This window comes from Nicotiana attenuata, unplaced genomic scaffold, assembly GCF_001879085.1.
Source record: "Nicotiana attenuata strain UT unplaced genomic scaffold, NIATTr2, whole genome shotgun sequence".
Classification (NCBI taxonomy): domain Eukaryota; kingdom Viridiplantae; phylum Streptophyta; class Magnoliopsida; order Solanales; family Solanaceae; genus Nicotiana; species Nicotiana attenuata.
The window spans coordinates 538,728-545,058 of record NW_017670542.1 but is presented as its reverse complement, the minus strand read 5'-3'; positions in this window follow the sequence as shown (position 1 = coordinate 545,058).

The following is a 6,331-nucleotide window of genomic DNA, read 5'->3' as shown; positions in this document are numbered from 1 at the left end:
CTGGTAATTCCGAGTTTTCTAATAGCTTTCACTGCCCATTGTGCAAACAATTTAGAAATCATGTCTATAGGTTTTTATAACACCTTGTAACCTGCAAATTAGTTAATTTGGAATAACAGCTCTGGCTGTACGGCATTTGAAAATCAAAATTGTGTAGAAATCATGGCTATAGGACAGTGTCACCCGCCTAAGACGCCTATTTTTGAAATCAGTGCTAATGATCTTGAGCCTGCAAACAGCTTACTGCCTCCTCGCCTAAGCCATTTAGAACATTAAGGGTGCATATACAATACTGAATTCAGAATCACCTAGAAACCATGCCTATAGGACTCTAACTCTCGATTTTGAAACTATGTATTGCCTAAACCGCCCGTGTGCATTTGTTGTTTACGTGTGGAGGCTAATATGAGCCACCCTTGCTATTATGTTCAGTCTATCTGTTTTGAATGCGCGATTAGTTTTATCATTTTGAGCAATCTAGGTGAAGTCTAGAACCGCCAAATTAGAGGTCCAAAGCCTCCTGGACCATAGGCATGGGACGGGTAGTGCACGCTTAGAATTGAATTAGAGCGCCTTTAAGTAACAACTTCAACATAGTAATTGGGTAACAGGAGATGATAGTCTGTGCCCGCTGAACAATATGAGCAACCCCCACATTAAGGGAGTTGCGAAGTATTATTTATGTTGCACGGGGTGATCCTTTAGGCTAAAAAACTTAGTACCCTCCATCTTATTCCTATTNCCCCGTCCCCCTCTTTTTTCTTTATATACTGGTTATTTACACTTAGTCATTTAACATAGACCAATGTAGTTGTATCCTTGTAATCATTAAGGATTTGTACCAATTCTCATGTGTTATGATAAGACTCTTCGACTTCTACATTTTCCATTGTCTATTTGAACACCTAACCTGATTACATAATCCACATAGTTTAAAATTCGATCGGGACCCACAGTTGTGGACTTCGAAGAGTGTCTAACACCTTCTCTTCGAAGTAACTTGAGCCGTTACCCGATCTTTGGTGACATGGACTAGTCAAACAGAGTTATTTCCAAATAGGTGCCATAATACACCTTAGAAAACGTTAGGTGACGACTCTTCTCTTTTAATACCTTCCTTAAAAGAGTTGTCACATGCCAAAGTCCGCTTTCGCGAGAAAAAGGGGCGCGACAGACGTTATCTTTGGACATGCATCTTATTTGAAAAAAAGTTTAAGTTTAGTGAGTGGAAGAAAAAATTTCACCAAAAAATTGCCCTTAATCAGTTTTTGGAAATTTAAAAATATAATTCAATTATTTTTCAAAAATCGTGTTTCAAATTTTTTTTTTTTGGAAAAGAAATAAGCCAAAATCAATGGCCAAGTGGCGAAGATTTGTAAGTTGAAATGTTTTGGGCTAATGCTGCCCGTTTACACTAGAACCTAATAGAAAATTTTCACTAGTTCATCAGGCAATTGATAGGACGTTTGTGCCATTCAACGGCTAAATCATTGCCAGTTTCAAGATCGTTATATTTAAAACAACTTCTAAACAACAAGCGGTCCTCAGTAATGAACAAAACAGAGGACGAGTCTGATTGAAAAAAAAAAGCGGTAACTTCGCTGATTATCCCATTAGGCATCGGCAACTCCAACCAACTATAAACAAATTTCGGATAGGCAGACCGATGTACAAAGGATTTCCATTCACGTAAGATCCACTAAATGGCCGCATTCTTAGGGTTTGTTTCCACGGCACAAACCCATGACCTATAGGTCACACAAGAACAACTTTACCATTGCTCTTAAGCTCCTCTTTATTTAGAATATATATAGTACATGTAATAATTTGGCTATAGAAACTTGAGTGTATATAAACAGGGCAGAGTCAGAGTGTAGGATGCGGGTTCAGCCGAACCTAGTAGCTTTTGTTAAAATCTTGTATTTATCCTTAAAAAATCCATATATATATATATATATAACCCTCCTCACTCTATTCTTTTTGCTGGAATGAAAAGGGTTTACCTTGATCCAACACTAAAAGCACTATGCCTGAAGTGAAGGCAAGTTAATTAAAAGAAATTAATTTAGAATCAATAACTTTGAATCCATAAGGTTCAAATTCTGGCTCCGCCTCTGTTAGTATATAAAACTCCCTCTATTATGTAATGACTGTTTTTCAGTTTTACTATTAACATATAGTATCTGTTATCACACCAAAAAAACACTCCAATTAAGCAGCTAAGAAGGCTACACATGAAATTGTATCGGTAAAAATAAATATTACACGTGGATTTATATATGTGGCTGATGTGACAAGACACGTGGATCACTAAGAAAGCAACAACTCGAGAGATGCATTAAAAGAAGCACGAGTCATAATAGGTACGAGCAAACCACCCACGAGATAAAAGGGGTATGGTAGCTCGAGTCTGAATTGCTATATGAAGAGACACCGGCATAATGAATCAAGACAATAAAGAAGGAAGATTCATGAATCGTCGATTAATGTGCATGAATGATCATAGACGTTACAGAATCTTCATGAACAGTTACGATTGCCAATTATAACATCTCATTAATATGATTAATGTTCATAATGATTCAGTCATAAAAGGGAAGAAACGTTTTACTTATATATTCCTATATAAGGGAAGGGGATTTCACTTGTAATGAGAGATTCTGATTATTATTGGAATATAATTACTTTCTTTTGCTTTCTATTGATTACTTTGCTATTTCATATTCTAATTTCCTTTCTTATCACTAAGAGAATATTGAATTTCTTGATTAGCAGTAGCCCGAGTACTTCTAGAAATAGGCTTTGACTGAGAATCTAATTTTTTGGTTAAACAAATTGGTTCCATTACCGGAAATCTGATAGTCTTTTCACTTTCCAAAATTCATTTTTCTGCCAAATAATCATGTCGACCGCTAACGACAACAACCAACAAAACCAGCAAAATCAGCTGAACCAACACAATCAACAAGAGAATGAAACTCCAATCCCTTCACCCCACAATTCTCTTCAACACACCCGAGAAGGGTCACCTGATAGATCAACATCACATGTGAATGACCAACAAGGGGAAGATCAAACTGCTAAAGATGCATTGAAGCAACTAATTGCAGAACACGTTAATAATGCTCTTCAAGATTTTGTTAGTGGGTTGCCAACTGTACCACAAACTCCACCTCGCAACCATAGAGAATCCATGCTCAGGACTTGCTAATTCAGGCAGTGGAGGAACTCCCTGCGGATCTCGCGATGGAAGGTGAGGTATTCCAAATAATTCTGATTTACAAAGTTTAGTACTAACTTTGCAGAAACAGCTCAAGGAGCAGAACGATCGCATAGAGCAGATACCTGGTGTGCCACCCGTGATTAAAGGAGTGGATATTGATAAATATTCTCAACAGCCCTGGAAGCCAAGTGCCGCTCCCTTGCGAATTCCAAAAAAGTTTAAGATGCCCGATATTCCGAAGTATGATGGGACAACTTACCCACGAGATCATGTAACTGCATTTACAAGTGGCGTAAAGGGAAATGACTTGACTAAGCAAGAAATTGAGTCGGGGCTGGTCAAAAAATTTGGCGAAACACTCACAAAAGGAGCACTAACATGGTATTCTCTTTTACCAGAAAATTCTATTGATTCTTTTGCTAAGCTTGCAAAATCATTCATAAAAGCACACTTGGGAGCTCAAAAAGATGAAAAGAGGATGGAAGACATCTTCAAAATAAAACAAGGAGATACGGAGCTACTCAGGGAATTTGTGGATAGATTTCAGCATGAAAGGATGATGCTACCACGCGTACCAGATAATTATGCGGCCATGGCATTTACAAGTAACTTAGATGAAAAAAGCTCAGAAGCCACGAGGAGACTCAAAGAAAGTTTACGAGAATTCCCTGCAACAACTTGGAACGATGTTTACAGCAGGTATAGCACGAAGCTGCGGATAGAAGAAGATACTATCACTCAGTCATGGGGAGATGAAAGAATAAGTTTCAGGCGACCAGAAAATGAGAAAAGGTCCGATAAAAATATTTACGAACCTTACATGGGACCAATAGGAAGGGATTCAAGTTATAAACTGGATAACCCGAGGTACGATTCCAGATCAAGGGACAGAGATGCGGGTTCGTCATCCAAGTTTGGAAAGGAGCGAGATACGCGGGACAACAACATTGTTACAAAAGCAAAGATTGGTGACTAAAATTTCAATGTTAGCACATCTGAGTTGGTAGCTGGTTTAAGAGGTATGGGAGATAAGGTGCGATGGCCAAAAGAAATGAGATCGAACCCCAACAGAAGAAACCCATATTTCTGGTGCGAATTTCGTAATGATCACGGTCATAAAACAGCAGATTGCAGATTGCTACAAGGTGAAGTAGAACACTTGTTAAAACAAGGTTATTTAACCGATTTGTTTAGTGAGAAGGGTAAGCAAGCATATACGAAGAATAGACAGGAGCCACCAAAACCTCTGTCACCAAAAAGAACGGTTAACGTGATAAGCGAAGGAGAGGGGTCAACGGTGTGACATATACGGCTGCCAAAAAGGTGTCAAAAGTCATAGTTACCCATGGAAGGCGAGTTCGCCAAGTTTTGGAAGAAGACAGTATAACATTTGATGATACAGACGCAGATGGCGTGATGATCCCACACAATGATGCACTGGTAATATCTTTACTTGTACATGATACTAATGTGAAACGAGTTTTGATTGATCTAGGTAGCTCTGTAAATATCATTTTTTTAAAAGCGGTAAATGAGATGCAAGCTGATGATAAATTGGTACCCGAAGCACGTACCATATCTGGATTTGACAATTCAGGCGTTGTTACAAGAGGGGAGATAGTGCTCACCACATTCGCAGAAGGAGTAGTCAAAGATATGAAATTTCAAGTGATAGATACGGACATGGCGTACAATATGATCCTCGGCAGACCTTGGATTCACGAGATTGATGATGTTCCGTCTACTTTACATCAGGTTATTAAGTTCCCTTCACAATGGGGAATTAGACAAATTCGTGGTGATCAACAGGCTTCTAGAAGTATCAATTCAATGGCAGATTCAAGCATAAAAATGACGTTGCGGATGAAAAATAGTAATTACAGAATTCAGTTGAGGTTTTAACAACACAAACCTCAACTGGAGATGGACAAACGGATGTGGACTCAAGGCCTGATACTATTCAAGAGCCAAAAGAGAACGAAACCATCAAAACAACAATTAAGGAACTCGAAGTTGTGGTACTGTTTATACATTGGCCGGACAGAAAAGTTTACATCCGAACAAACCTGAGCCCAGATATGAAAGGTAAGTTAATTGAATTCTTAAAAGCTAATGCAGATTGCTTTGCTTGGTCGCATTCAGATATGACAGGTATACCATCGGAGGTGATGACCCATAAGCTGAATGAAGATCCAACATATCCACCTATCAAACAGAAGAAAATGAAGCAAGAATCTTTCAAAAACCAGGTGATTCAGGATGAGGTACAAAAGCTTTTAAAAATTGGGTCTATCCGAGAGGTAAAATATCCTAATTGGCTAGCTAATACTGTAGTGATGCCCAAAAAAAAATGGTAAGTGGCGAGTTTGTGTAGATTATACTGACTTGAATAAAACTTGCCCTAAAGATTCTTTTCCTTGACCACACATAGATCAACTCATTGATGCTACTGCAGGACATGAATTGTTGAGTTTTTTAGATGCCTATTCAGGATATAATCAAATAAAAATGGATCCTTTAGAAGAGGAAAAAACTTCCTTTATTACAAACAGGGGGACTTACTGTTATAAAGTCATGCCTTTCGGCCTAAAGAATGCTGGAGTCACGTACCAGAGGTTAGTAACAAAGATGTTTCAAGAACATCTCGGAAAAACCATGGAAGTCTATATCGATGACATGCTAGACAAGTCAACACAGGTAGGAGATCACATCCAACATTTGTCAGATACATTTCAGATTCTCCGTAAATTTAATATGAAGTTAAATCCCAAAATGTGTGCATTTGGCGTGTCTTCAGGTAAGTTTTTAGGTTTCCTTATTTCTAATCGAGGAATTGAAGTAAATCCAGCACAAATTAAAGCCATTGAAGAAATACCGGATATATTCACAAGCAAAAAAGAAGTGCAGAGGTTGATAGGTAGGATAGCAGCATTGGGAAGGTTTATTTCTAAATCGTCAGAGAAAAGTTTTAAGTTCTTTTCATTGTTGAGAAAGCAAAGCCAATTTGAGTGGACTGAGGAATGCTAACAAGCACTCAAAAATCTAAAAACATACTTGTCAAACCCACCGTTGCTGGCTAAACCGAAGGATGGAGAAAGGCTACTCATC